The sequence below is a fragment of the Ambystoma mexicanum genome, chromosome 3q (assembly GCF_040938575.1).
Source record: "Ambystoma mexicanum isolate Mex_15411 chromosome 3q, UKY_AmexF1_1, whole genome shotgun sequence".
NCBI lineage: Eukaryota > Metazoa > Chordata > Amphibia > Caudata > Ambystomatidae > Ambystoma > Ambystoma mexicanum.
In genome coordinates, this window is record NC_090926.1 from 766,145,416 (window position 1) to 766,159,954 (window position 14,539).

The 14,539-nt window shown below is 47.0% G+C and overlaps 1 protein-coding gene across 3 annotated transcripts in view; it reads right to left on the reverse strand.

Annotated features, from left to right (window-relative positions):
* Nucleotides 1-14,539, reverse strand: part of LLGL2 (LLGL scribble cell polarity complex component 2) — a 908,486-nt gene that overhangs the window by 421,458 nt on the left and 472,489 nt on the right. The window lies entirely within an intron of this gene.

Sequence of the window (14,539 nt, forward strand, 5' to 3'; positions counted from 1 at the left end):
CAGCAGAGGCACGGCGAGGACTGTCTTCCTCTTGGCCTCGCGCCGTTGGTAAAGGAAGGAGCTGAAAAAGCTTGGATACCCTGGCGATCAATGCATGGAAAGATCCGATCTCGTCGGGCAGGGAGGCCCGGGCTGGCGATGGGAGCTCCGTCCCGTCGTCACCGGCGTCATCGTCGGTACCCGTCGTGGCCGTATCCGTTCCCGTGTCATCCCCAGGGACGGGGGACGTGGGTAAAGGCTGAGCAGGCCGCGAGGGGTGAAAAGGCGGGGCTGGATGGATTCGTCTTCTCTTGTTTGGGGGGCTTCTTGCCGGGCCTGGGTCCGGCTCTGGCTCCTCCGTCGAGCCTGGTTCCGGATTCTCCGTCGGTGGTAAGGGCAATCTCGTCCTTATCTCCGAAGATAAAGATTGTATTGCCAACAAAATGGCCGCCGAGTTGTCCTGCGGCTCTGGAAGCGACGGGAGACTAGGACCCTCGCCGGTGCCGCCGTCACTCTCGTCGTCACCTTCGTCGGGATCCCTCCCGTGGGGGCGGGCCTCTTTGACACCCTCGTCGAGGCCCTCTAAGACTTCTACCAGCTCCTCCTCGGATGCTGTGTCCGTGTCCACAATGGCCACCACCCCCCCCTCTTTTTCCGCAGGGGTCTTCACAGGGGTCTTTTCGATGAGTCTGAAAGAGGCTTCACTCCGCGGAGGCAGGGAGACTCTGGGCCCCGAGGTCGCCTCCACTGGTGTAGCCTCCGCAGGCTGTGCCAGGGCCGCTGCAACTTCCTCGATAGAGGCCTTGGCGTAGCCTCCGCAGGCTGTGCCAGGGCCGCCGCAACTTCCTCGATAGAGGCCTTGGCCGGGTGAATCAAGGCCTTCACCGCCTTGGGCGTGCTTGAGGCCTTCACCTTGAGGGGTGAGGGGGGGTCACCGCCTTGCTCCCCCTCGGCTGAATCCTTCGAGATCGACCAGGGCCTCTCCAGAAGCTTACCCGGGTTCTCTGATTTCCTCTTCACCGAACCAGAGCATTGGCTCGTGGTTGATGGTGCCGGGGAAGGCGCGCCCTGCCTGGCAGCCGAAGAGCCCGACCGTCCGGCACTCCCAGTGGCCGTGGACTTGCGGTGCTTTGCCTTCTGTTGGGCTCCCGTTGCCGGGGCGCCCTCACAGGACTTAGAAGACCGCTCCGACTTCTTCTCACCTGACGGGCTCTTTCCTTCCAGCCAGTTGGAGAGACGAAGGTGTCGGTCCCTGATAGTCCGTTCCGACATGTTCCTGCAAAATGCACAGTCCTTCTCCACGTGCGTTTTGTCCTCATGAAGGCAGTACAGACATTTCGAGTACTCGTCCTCCTTGAACACATTCTGCAGCTGGCATCCAGGGCAAACCCTGAACAGCTTTCCGGGCGTCGAGCTTCCTTTCTCCTGGGCCATGTTCGGGTAGGCAGCAGAAACTTCTGAAATTCTCCAAGAAGCGTAACTCGACGAAATCTTCACCCTTGAGGGGCGTAGAAAAATCCGACACGGATCCCCGTTAATCGGATGTAGAGACGGTGGAGCTTGAGGCTCTATTTGACCGAAAAATGAGAAATTCTCTTTAAAAAAGCGCGAACGCAGCAAAAGCTCAAGAGCTAAACACGAGGACTCCCAACACTTGAGCGTGTGGTAAAAATCTGAAGATGGCTGCCACAGGCGGGGCTTAGGGAGGGGGCAGTCATTGGCTGGGGGCAGTATGACCCAGAGACCAGTGATTGGTTACTACTGAGAAAGACAGATCAGAAACGAAACTGATCCTGATTTTTTCTTTACCAAGGATTCCCAGCCTGACGACGGGGAATATTCATGAGCATGTGAATCCATGCCAGACCCCATGCTGGAGAAAGAGGACTAACCAGTAGGGTGGTTGTCATCAAGGAACAGGTTTAGCGCACCAGAGACTTCAATGTGGAGAGAAATCTTTTGAACTGATACACACGCTTGTATGTGGGTCCCAAACAACCTTTTGCAGGAAGAGAGAAAAATATAAAGTTCCCAATTATTTTAACTCTTTCAGCAGGCCGTGTCCGGAGCGAGAAAGCAGGAACAAAAGACAAAGTAGGTGGGGGTCAGAAACCAGCCTACCAGAAGACAAGAAGAGTGGGAACCAACTTACTTAGGCAGAGTTATATCTTCCTTTAGTTTATTAGTGGTAGGGATACAACATAGGATAGAATAGGTTTGTAGAGGAGACAGTCCTTCTGTGAGACATCTTGACAAGCAGCAGTTTATTATTTTCTTTGAAGTTGGGGAATCCCATCATCATAGCTATAGGGTTAGTGGAGGTTCGGTTTTCTTTAATAAAATGTGCTGACCCATGTCTTCTTGTTCGTCTGCTATGTCTGGATTACCACAGCTATCGGTGCTTTCAGGCCGTTCTGCATACATAGGCTCTTCAGAGCCCACAAAGTCTTCACAGTTTGAAAGGATTACAGTTTAGACAGGATGAGGGTGTCAGACGCTGTCATCTACATCTGTGTGGGTGTACTAGAGTTGCAACAATTTAAAGGTACAGGTCTGTGTATTGCTGAGTGGGTTGTGTGGTGGTGATGTGTCTGAGAGTACAGAGATACAGGCCAATAAATGGGCTGCGCCTGAAAATCCAGATGCTGATTTTAATATCTATGCTCGGTCCTGTTAGGAAATATATTTTCTTTGCTGCCGTGTTCCCATAGACTTCTATGAGACAATCTTTCTTTTTTATTTGTTTGGACTCCTGGCCTGACTTTTTGGAGGCAAGTAAAGCCTTCTGCTTTCCTTATCTCGTCTTTTTGCTCATTCTTATGGAGAAACTGATCACTCTATAAGACCATCAGTACTTGGTGAATTTCTTGCATTGTTACAATTGCACACGTCACCCTAAAGTGAAGTGTGGTTAGGATACCTTGTATCCCAATTTCTTCTGTAGTGGCTTTTTGTTTATATAACAAGTTGCCTAAGATTAGCTGGTGGCAGCAGATATTTTTCTACCGTGTGTTATACTTTTTATTCATGCGCCTTTGCATTTAGAGCAACTACCACAGGTGACTTGCACCACAAGATTTTTGCCTGTCCTTTGGCCATATTGTTTTAGGCCTTCTTCTAGCCCTCTCAGTCCAGAATTGCCAAATATGGTAAGCCCTTTTTCCTGGGGAGGACTCCTGCAGCCATTCTTTCGATCATCATTGGAGCCAAGTCCTCTACGAAGAAGACGTGCCAGTTGATGACCCTAGGATGAACCCTGCAGCTGACCAGCACCAACTTCAGTGAAGTACTGGTGAAGCCCTGCTCCACTGCCTGATCTCCAAAAAACTCTATGAGGAGTCGGACACAAGTTTGCCATTTTTTTTGGTTAAAGACTTATTTAAAATAAAAGGGGTTGGCAAAAGGCCTCTGACCCTGCTCCAAGAGGAATTTCCTTAACAAAACGAAGGATTGATCTGTGTCAGGATGTCAGAACCAAAACTGTCCTGTGTCCAAAGTTCTATTCTCACCCTCACACTATTCATAAAGGAACAATTATCCAAAATAAAGTTCTTCAGGAAAGAAGATTCTTGGTTCCGGAGGGTAGTTCCCTTCCCCTGGATTCTTCTTCGCTCCTTGAGGTTTTTATTTACACCAGTTCTTTGGGCCTTTTCTGGCCAACAACCACACTTGCACACAACAACTGTCTGGCTTTACAATTTTAGTTTCCTTTCAGGACACCTGGTATTTCTCCCTCAGGTGATGTCGTTTCTTTTTTATTGACTAACAAAACACTTTACAATCACCTGGTATACTCTCTTGCCAATACTTCTGCTTCACTCAGGGTCTCCCTCCGCTCCCACAGTTGCTTGTGTATAATGTTTGATAACGTAATAATGTATCCCTTTGTTATGTTAACTTCTCACTGCTTCGTAGGCATTTACACTGTTTACATTCACCCATTAGATTTAAGATCCTTTTTTCAATATGTCCCTTCATTATCTCATTCTCATTTGAATGGTTTCCCAATGTTCTCCCTCGGTGTGCTCACCTATACGCTCTGATGTCCCGCGCTGCTTCTGGGTGAACTCACTGGTCTTTGCTGGCGTTGGTGAACTCTCTTGCAGTCTGCAGGTGAAGGATTTCGGTCTGCCTCCTTCACGCAGCTACCTTTCATTCGTTCGTCGTTCCTATGAGACTTTCATTTGACACGCCTACACTTCTCTTGGCTCCGGTAAGTTAAATGCTGTTTTCCTTTGTGTGCAAACGCCCAGGGGTCACCCACTGGCCCCTAGCGTTCCCGCAGTGACTTCTGGCTCAGCTGCTTCTTGGTTACTCAGTTCTCTGCCCCTTGCAGAAAGGTGCAGCCCTTTCTCGCTGTTCGCCACAGCAGCTGTCCTTCATTCTTTGAGCTGCTTATATTTCCCGGGCACAGGCGTGTGCCAGAAAACACTAGAATGCTCATTTAGCTTGCAATCTCTTTTGCTCGTCCCAGTATTCCGAGGATTCTGGGAAACGAAATCCAATGCTGAAAATGGAGTTATGGAATTTGAATAAACATTTTCAAAAGGCTTTGATGGCAAGTTAGCTCTGCTTGATTGACACGTGGAACTGAAAAGGGTGGTTTCTTCAGATTGGCAAGGTTGGTTCATAGATTTAACAGGGTTTCCCCCTGTTCTTCATAGGAAAAGGAGTAGATGCATGACGTAAGGCCAGGAGGGTTTCAGACAAAGGAAGGCTTTTTTCAAGGGGAAATGGGGGATACCATAGCATACCCAATGGAGCCATGACATCTCCTCCAAGGTGATCCTCTCTCATATAGTCGCCCCCAGGGTCAGGATCAGGTAGCGGCTGCCATCCCCTGGCCACATGGGAGGGATCTGGGTTGAAAGCCAGAGATGGAAATGTTCGAGGGAGAAAAGACTGTAGATAATTTTTCCGCAATAACCTTCAGTCTTTTCTCCCATGAAAATTTTTGACTTTTGGACCCACCACACACACCGCCGACCTCCGCCCCGACACACCCCCCAAAACCCTATTTACCTTGCTGCTGACTAGCTGTGTCCCTGCGACGCCTGTTCCCTTTCACTTCCATGATCAGGAACCGGCACCGCAGGGTCCTTTCCTTTTTTTTGCGATCAGCTGCAGGGGACACAATATAGTGAGCAAGGGTGCTGGGGACACCCCAGCAGCCCTTAGCACAGCATACGTGATCTGGCCGAACTTTTCGGCCGTTTGGAATTTTTGAACAGTCAGAATTTGGCCAAATCACGCATTCGCTCTAATAATCTCAAACATTTTAGATGATTCCCATGGGAGGAGGTTACTGTCGGGAGACCAGTGATTACTCCACCAGATTCATCACAACCCTCATTGGTACTTCGAACCCTGGACTGGTGGGAACAACCAGTCTCCACCCCTGCCTTCTGAGTTGTGTCCCTGGACCAACCGTTGTACTGACCAGCTCTTTCCTGGGCTACCTTGTTGCAGCCGTTTTAGGGGGATTTTCAGCTTGTACCACAACACGCCTGCTCCTGCCTTTGCATCAAAGGAAGCCATGCAGGACCTGCTCCTTTGTTCATCCCTTGAAGATAAACTATCGTTGCGCAATTGTGGGTCTCCCATTGCAATCCATTTTCTTCGCAGCCTAGTTGTCCAGAGGTCGCCTGTTAAGCAGAAGTCTTCATCATTTTAGTCTGGGTGTTGTGATGAATCGGAGGGGATTACCCCCTCGCCCCCAAAAACCTGGCCTGGGACCCATCTTCTCATGTGGCCAGGAAAAGGCAGTTGCTTTCTGATCCTGGCCCTGGGGGTGGTGTTCTGCGGGAGGATCGCATGAGAGGGGAAGCAGGTCAGGAGAAATGTCAACTCCCCTTGTTCAACTTTCACTGAAACCCCAAACTTCTAATGGCATATTGTAAAATAGAGAAGTTAGAAAAACGGATTTCTGCATTATGAACTTCAAGTCCCATAATTCAAGAAGTACTGGGACGAAGAAGAGGGCTGAAGAGAATCAAGACTGCAGAATGCAGCTTGTTAATGGGAATGGCGCACACCTGAGGGAGACTGGGAGGCTTAAAAGGCCCTGTCGGGTGCAGGCCATTAGAGAGAAGGAGCCGAGTAGTACTCGTGGGTGGACTACTACGGAGAATACTACGGAGGAGTGCGCACAGACTTATCCACTTATGAGCAATGCTAATGAAAACACAAGCTTCGCGACATTGGCTGCACATCATTAGTTGACATTCCATTTCAAGGGGTCTACATCAGAACAAGTGTTTATATCACGCTCCTGCTCGAATTTATAGCACTTTTATTCTACTCTACTGCGCTGGCTCTCCAAGGAACCCGTCAATTGCTTGAATCTACAGCTCGTCAATTTTCTCAAGCGTATCCATTCTAATCGAGACACGCGACGTGAAGCTCATTGATTGAGTATTTTCACGCCGGGATTTATTCCAACCCACCGACCCGCTAGCCACTGAAAAAATTCAGAGGAGACTCAATGCCTCTTTGCCTCACACCCCCACTTTCCTTTGAGACAACGCGGAATTGGCAATTGTGTTTTGTCCTGAAGAAGGTTGAACATAATATACAAAGGAACTAGTCGCCCACGCTAAGAACTCATCCGAAACATGTCGACAAACAGTTTTTCTATCCCCTGAATGTTGACAGAGGGACACATTGTTAATCAATCAAGTGTTGAACTAAGAAATGTTTTAACCGCCATTGTGATATGAATAAAATATCATTTTCTATTGTTTGTGAATATGATGAATGCATGAAGAAGTTGTGAACGAAGTGTGTATGGAGGGATGTGTTTTTGGTTTAAAGAGCTTTTTATATGAAAAGAATTGTTATTGTGCAATCTGATGTACGTTTTTTGTAAAATAAATAGTCAACGATTACAAATGAAACAGTAATCGGATGTTATCTCTGGTCTGGTTGGTCTATTTCTCTGGAGTTGTGAACTCTCCACGTTGCTGCAGAAGCAGATACTGCAGGAAAAAGACGATACCGGGACCACTGTCGAGCAGCGAACAGTAGCCCATCTTGAGAGGGTCTTTGCCTCCAGAAGCTGTAATTGCAGAGGTCATGCAGCGGGAAGCGTGAGTGAGGGATGCCTGCCACATGGAGACCTGTTTTGCAGAGGCTGCGCAGCAGAAAGCGAAAGTTTGGAAAGCTTCCCTTTCCCCAAGGTCATCTCTGGTGGCAGATTAGCACCGGACAACCTCCAGAGTTAAGGAATCTCCATGTTCAAGTGGCAGCGGATGTAAATCAGCAGATTGCTGAGGCAAGAGGAGCCGCTGAAGCAAAGGACCTGCGAACAGCGAGGGAAACGGACACGCAAGTCTTACCCAGTGAATTCGACAAGTGATTATAACACTGGAGCGCTCCATGACCGCTCGCATGCTCGATGCAGGTGTTTCCATATTGGAAAGCAATCGCGTATGTGGTTCTATAAGAACTGCAGCCATTTTGAATATCGAACTGGCAGAAAACAGACAGAACATTATATAAGATCAAATGACTGACTTTAAGAATGCACCTTTTAGTTGAAACCCAGCAACAAGATGGGACAATACTGTTATAACCCAAAGCAAACAACCAATACACAAGCCAAAAGAAATGAAAGGCAAGGCAATTTAAAACCAACAAACGTTGCCAAAGTCAGAACAGGGTAAGTGAATGTTCCAAAGGTTGTAAAGTTTATTGCTCATGAATGAAGAAGTCCATTGTCATTGTGGTTAATAAAGAAATGGGGAAGCACAACTTCTGGTCAAGGCTATTCAGAAGGAGAGAAGCATAACTTACAGAGGTTTATGAAATCTGAAAAAGGTGCTGAAGAGCACCAATGTGACTCTTGCCTTCCCTGAAGAATTGCTTAAAGCTGAATGTTGTAAATTAAGAAGCATTACAAAACCGTTGAAGCTGATATTAACCACAGAGCCACATGTTGCTTGTAAAATACTGTTTGGGTAGGGAGTATGCCGAACAGCAAAAATTGAAGTATTAGGCCTGGCATGGGAGTAAACCAGGTGTACATTTGGTGAAGTTCTCTGAAGTGGTATTAAGAAGTTATTCTGACAAGCTATTCATTGCTGAAGTAAGAACTGTATAGGATTGCTGAAGAGGTGCTCCATATATTTAGAAAGCTGTTGCAGAAGCATCCTCACAAAGAACTGTGTTGGAAACTTTGCCTGCAAGTTGGAGTCACCAGGAACTGTGTTGGGAATTTTGATTACAGGACAGTTTCCTTTTTGGAACAGTGGTGCAGAATCCTATTCGAATCTGGGGAAGGGAAATTCGCCCAGATTATGAGGAGGGACTGTCAATATGTTGTGAACTTAACGGTTATATTTGTACTGCCCTTGAACGGCCATGCATTACCTTGTTGATTTACTGTATGTATAAGTGTGAGGGACAGGGACCTTTTGTTAGAGTGTTCCTTTAGTTTATTTTAGGCAGGGAAATCCTCGTCAAGGTACGAATAGTGAGGCGTTTATCCAGCCTTTTGAGTTAATAAAATGGCATCTTTCGAAAAAACCTTCACAAAGTTGTCCGCCTCACATTTCTGACCCCTCATATAGTATTCAGCTGGAAGGTGCCTGGAACTAATACACAAGCACCCAGACCAAGCAAAACAAAATTCCATGTCCAAAAGTGACCACTGCACCCATGAACCCTGGCCCTTTCTCGGCCGGACCAAGCACAGAAGACTTGTGTCCTCAACAGATTCCAGAACCTCAGCAGTGGTCTCTGGCAAGAGAGTAAGGGGGCAAGTTTCGTTTTGCCCCCTGTTCTACATAGGGTAACATGAGTTCAAAGTCCTGTCACTAAATAACTTCCCTGACAGTGGTAGGTGGAGGCCTGGCCAAAGATCCCTTTCTAGGCCTATCCCAGTGTCTGCCGTGTGACAGCCATTGCTGAACCAATGCCTGTGTCGATTCCCAACGAACCAGTATCGTGAAGATCGTCTGCTGGGTGTCCCATCACAAGAAGCTGTCCGTCTGCTCCTGCCAAAAGTTACTTCTTCAGCCTTGAGGCCAAGAATCCGAAAAGGAGCTGCTGTCGCCTCACCTGGGGACCTGCTGCCGACATAGTTTTCATGAAAATATACTGCCCCAATCCTAGTTCCTCACCTGGGTGTTTGCTGTGTTGAATAAGACTCCTGCTGAGCTTTTGGTGACACATTGGGGTGGACAACCCAACTGTGTTCTCCCAGGCCTAAGGACACTGGTCCTTAGGTCTACAATCCTTCAGAGGGTCTAACTGACCTCCCTGAACCACCTTTTAACTAAACATTTAACTTGTCTGCAACACCGAAGAAACCCGCCATTTTGACAACTTTGACAGCATCTGCCTTCTATTGTTTTGCCGTCCTGGGGTCCTGAGTCGTCAAGTGCCGACTCTGAGAATCTTATCCGCAGATGTGGTTGGACCTTTTAAAGAATAGGCTGCCTCAAAGTGCTTACCAGTATCTGTGTTGGGCTACTTAATGTTGGTTACTGTTAGGGAGAATTCTCAGAAATGTGCTAATTCCCTTCACCTTAGAGACCCCCAGCAACTTTGCTGGATTTTGAGGACTTGATATTTTACCGGGAGCGAGCGAGACCCTTTTTATCCCCACTCTCTCATGTATTTTAATGTGATTTCTAAACTTTGTCTTTTGGTTATGGAGGCTGACAAACTCCAGAGGCATCATCTTTTACATTGTGTCACACAGCACCTTCAGCGCAGTGGCACAGGGAAGTCTTTCAGATTTCCCAAAGGTTTGACTTTACTTACATTTGTAACTTTCTAGACCCAGCACACACTATCTTACAATAGGGTGCTGGAGGGATTACCTAGTATCCCCTTTGTCTAGCTTTTCATGTAACATTTTTAATGTTACCCTTTCCTCACTGAATGGCTGGTGGCAGTGGTTTACTTTTAACTAGTGGTGTGCATTTACCGCGGGCTATGTTTGCAGCTGCAGTAAAGCACCCAAGGGTGCCATTTTTGTCATAATGGCCCGCTCTTCTATTTTCACCATGTCTTTGTGGAAAGGTCCTTCTTGAGATTTACTCTGCGCGCCAAACCCGGTTTGGTCCCTTTGTTCACTTTGCCTTTGGCGGAATTCACGAGTGAAGCCCGCCTCTGGCTCCAGGGTGTCTGGGCTGGCAGGAAGTGAGGGAGGTGCCCAAAACTCCCTCTGCTTAGTCTCCTAAGAGTCCCAAATGCACTCTGTAGTGATTGACTGGCTGACTGTCTGGCAAGGACAGCCACCCTGCTGGGTGACTGACAGCTAGGCTTGAATGAATGGGAGAGAACTGAATAAAAGGCGAGGCTTTTGGCTTGGAAGCCAGAATCGACCACTGGATGAAGGAACCGAAGAAGAACTTGAAGAGGACGCCTGCTGCAACTCCTGGACCGTTGGTTTGCTCGGTGAAGCCCTGCTGCTGTGCTGAAACTCCAAATCGACAGAGAAGCCCCTGCAAGGACAACATCTCAACCTGGAATTGGTGGTACCAATCAATTCCAAAGAAAGCCACCTGGACATTCTCTCTGAGCTGGTTGACTTTCCACAGAGTTGCTGCTGGAAACCGAAACACCAGAGAGAGGAACACCAGATTGTGTGCGTTACTTTTAAGCTGGTCAAGAGCTCCATGAAGATCCTCCTGACTCCCAGGAAGCTGGACTGACCGAGCCTGAGCCCCCTCAACAGAGTGCGGGACCCCAGAAGCAAGGAACGTCCATCTCGACAGCCAGGAGCCGCAGTGTTGCTATTTGCGGTAGACGCGAGGAGCTGAAACACCGAACAGCCACTAGTTTGAAGATCGCCGGTTGCAAGTGGTGACCATCCCATTGCAGTGCAGGAGTCCCCAGAAGTCCTCCCTTTTGTCCCCACGACTGAGGCCCAGGAACAGTGAGAACTGCAGAGCTGCTTAGGAACAGAAGTCATCTGCTGCACTTTGTCTTCAATACAAAGGTACTGTAAAAGTCTGAGAGAGCTTACCTCTTGCTGTAGAGTTGCTTGCACTTCTACTACTCACAAGTCTAACAACGTTTGGCCCTACATTGATTCTTCTTTTTCTTCAAAGACTTCTAAAACATTGTGCAAAGACTTTTCTTACTTACCTGCAAAGAAGTACTTCAGCTCAGATAGACTTTTGACCATTGACTTTGGCTTAGCAGGCTCTATTGAATGACTCTTATTGGGGGATCTGAAAGTATTTGCTTGCTTAAGAATATTTGTGGTCTCTTATATGTTCTAATAACCTTTTCCTTTGACTTACTCCTAAATGATTCCAGATGCAACAGTGATAATGTCCCCAGCACCCTAGCTACCGAAGTCACCTGAGGGTGTAGGTTGTGTCTGTGGGGTACTCACCACTTTAGAGATCTTAAGAGTGTTTATTTTGTGAAGTATATTTGAGTGTTACTGTTATATTGCTCCCTTCTGAAGAAGGCTTACTCTAACTGACTGATCAATTAATAATTGTTTATTCAGGAAACCTTGTGTGTAAGAGTTTATTTGAATACCTGTCACTGTGAATCTCTGTGTAACTCCCCTACAGCTCACATTGACCCCTGTTGAGATGAGTACGCTACCAAAATGCTACCAAAACTGTGGTACAAGCTTATACCAAAGGTTGGATTTCCTATTACCTGTAGTCAGGGTTGTTGTAGTGTTCCCAAAGAGTACTGCATACAATCTTGCCTAACAGTTACAAGAACTGATTTGCTACTCCGAATACTTAACTGTATTCATCTAAAGTCTACTATTGCATTGAGTAATACTTATTAAAGGTCGTACTGTATAAAACGTGAATACGTTTACTTACCTGTGATTCTAATATTGTGTTAGTTGCCTTAGTATTCATATTAAATAACCCTATTTGTATAGGTGTGCCCGGAGTTCTTTGTACTTACCTACAGCACTTCTCCTTCCAAGACTAAGCATGGCTGCTCGTCCATTGCTACCAATCCTTTTGAGTAGTTCAGGCCAAACCTAAGAATTGGAACCCTCTACATCTAAGGTGGACTTTAGTAAAACTCCCTAACAAAGCATAGGAAGTACTGCTGCTGTGAACCGAAATTGCAAAGTCCAAGGTGAGGAGCGATAGCTGCGAGGGTTCAGAAATGAGAGTCGGACACAAGGTATTCATATTCTCAAGTAAAGACATTTATTAGAATAGGGCCAGTTAGGCAGTTTTCCAAACCATTCTTATTTTAAGAGGAATTTCCCTACCTAAAATTCAGTCTGTCAGGAAGTCAATTAACTGAAAAGCCATCCTTGTCAAAAAATGTCCTACCTCGACCCTCACACTAAAACAAAGGGGTGCAAGGAAATGCCTTTTTCTGGATGTCAGCAAAGTGTTCAAAAACAAACGTAATTAGTGACTCAGACAAGAATATTCTCCAAGGTAGAGGGCCTTGGATCCGTAGGGTGGTCCCCTTCTAAAATAGGATGACAAAGTACCACTTTAATTAACAGTACCATTGTGTCTTCACTGGACTCACAAAGTTCTTTTTTAAACCACAGGTTTTGCAACAGCCTTTCTGTAAGGTTTCCATTAACTCTGCAGATTGGTTGGTGTACTCCCCTGCCAGGAATCTTCATTCAATCGCAACCCCTGGTGTACTCGCCTGCCAGTAGGTTCAACTGCCTGGTGTACTCGCCTGTCAGGACCTCTCTTAATTGATTCCCAGTTCCTTGATTATACCACAATGGCCTATACCATAAGGTACTTGGTATATTTGCCTATGGTAACACGTGCTCAAACGTCTTCCACACACTGACATCTCATGCATCTGTACTGGATTGGGGTTTGTATTTGTACTGTGTCTTGTCTGCTTTCAAACATTGTGTTGAAATAGTACTTTGCATTGACTGCATTCAAACTTTCTTCTGCTCTTTTCAGTGGGGTTCCCAGCTGCTTTGGGCAGACTCACCAGTCTCTTCTAGCATCTCCTACTCTGCCCACGCCTTTGTGGAATAGCTGCTTCATTTGCTTTCCGTTCTGGAGTCAGTGGAGCTCTCTCCAGCCTTCTTTGAGGCACCGCGGTCACACACTGGCTTCCTCCCTCGGCCTGCACTAGCAAATGCTGCTTCCGCGAGTGGCCCGACAACAAGGAGCTTCTGCGCAGCTCCCTGTTGTCTCCATGGCTTTTCCTGCTAATCTGCAGCATCCTTCCTTCTGTCCCAGTAACCTGCTCTGTGTCCCTTGCATTCGTGGGCCTCCGCCTGGAGTTCACTGTCCGCTCCTACACTGCTCGACTTGTTAGTGCGTTTACAGGCTTCAAATGTCCCATGCACGGTATGCTTTGAAAATAAACTAGCCTGCATGTTGTGCTTCGAGCACCTGTAATTTTGCACCAACTCTCATCCTCATTGTCTCAGTACCCAAGTGATTATGGGAGTTGGCGTCCATGGATGTCATTGGGCTTTTAACTCTCAAATGTTTTTTCTTCAGGATAATTATAATAAGACATATTAGAAACAGAAGGCGATATGTGTGAGTTGTGGGTGTTTAGGCCAAAAGGTGGGAGCCGGACTTGAATATTGTAAAGAAAAGGTTTCTTGATTTCCTCTACAAGGGGGAACCGTTAGATGACAATAGGCCATTAAGGTGTTGGGTGCCAGAGGATCTTCCTCATGGGAAAGGTGAGGTGGAGGAGGAATACAGTTTCATCCAATGAAGTCTTAACATCCCCCAGTAGTTATCTCCTCCCACGTGATCCTCACTTATAAAGCTGACCCCAAGATGATGATCAGCCTGCAATTGCCTTCCCTTGGCCACATGGGAGGAGAGTCCCACCGGGGAACCCGTGAGAACTCCACTAGATTTACCACATGTCCTTCCTCTCGAAGAACAGGAAACTAAAAAAGGGTTTTGGCTAAGTGATCCAGTAATGGAAAGTGGAAAGCTCCAACATTCCTCTTGAACAAAGGTTGTCCAGAGCAAAGTCCAGGAGTGAGAGTTCCCCTCACTAATTTGCAGTGACTGAGAGGGTCTCATGAGCCTCCAGAAGTCACATGCGAGTCTGCTTGGACTGTGGGCTCAGCTACAGGAAGACTGGAAGCAAACAGTTTCAAAAACCTTGACTGTAGACTTTTGTAATATCGGTCGACACATGATGCACACTTTGCTCAGTAATGTGACTGACTTCTAGTTGATAGTTTCTCTTTACACCTACCAGTGACAGAAACAAACAACTTTACACGGTGTGGCGCTAGACTGAAAGCACACTGCCCAATTGCAAGGTGTTGGCAGAGCGCTTGGTGGCGTTCGGATGACGTGTTCACGCTTATGTATGCTTCCACAGGCTACATGCATATACAGCATTCATAATGATTCAGTTAGGGCAGTCTCGTCCAAAGAAGGACTAGTCATGGAAACTGGGTTCAACTCCAATCGCCACCAACGACATATTGATTTTCTTTTTTAGCTTTGGTGTTCTGGATATCTGTAAAACAGAGTTAAATCATATGCGGTCAAAGCTTATGCACGACTGGCGCAGCATTGACCTAAGTAGAAAGGTTGTCCAATAGCTAGTTTTCAGTGATTTGGGAGGTGGCAGTAGTACTTCCATA